This window comes from Sinocyclocheilus anshuiensis, unplaced genomic scaffold, assembly GCF_001515605.1.
Source record: "Sinocyclocheilus anshuiensis isolate Anshui unplaced genomic scaffold, SAMN03320099.WGS_v1.1 scaffold21, whole genome shotgun sequence".
NCBI classification, from domain to species: Eukaryota; Metazoa; Chordata; class Actinopteri; order Cypriniformes; family Cyprinidae; genus Sinocyclocheilus; species Sinocyclocheilus anshuiensis.
In genome coordinates, this window is record NW_015536472.1 from 37,879 (window position 1) to 38,146 (window position 268).

General features: G+C 45.1%; 1 pseudogene; it reads right to left on the reverse strand.

The window, feature by feature from the left end:
• LOC107700282 (tether containing UBX domain for GLUT4-like) overlaps window positions 1-268 on the reverse strand; it is an 18,383-nt pseudogene that overhangs the window by 17,063 nt on the left and 1,052 nt on the right.

A 268-nucleotide genomic window follows, 5' to 3' on the forward strand; every position in this document is an offset into this window, starting at 1 on the left:
CACACACACACACACACACACACACACGGCTAGTTTTATCTGTGGCATTACCTAAAGACATGTCAACCTTATCGAGTTCCTCTGTACTTCCACCGCCGACCGATTTATAACTAGATTTACTCATTCTGCAGTTCGCGCTATGACAGAAATGAAGACGCAAACAACACACTACCTACACGATCCAACAACCCTTCTTCTTCTTCTTCTTCTTTTGTTTTTATTGGCGGTTGGCAAACAGCTTTCGGGTGCATTACCGCCACCCACTGGT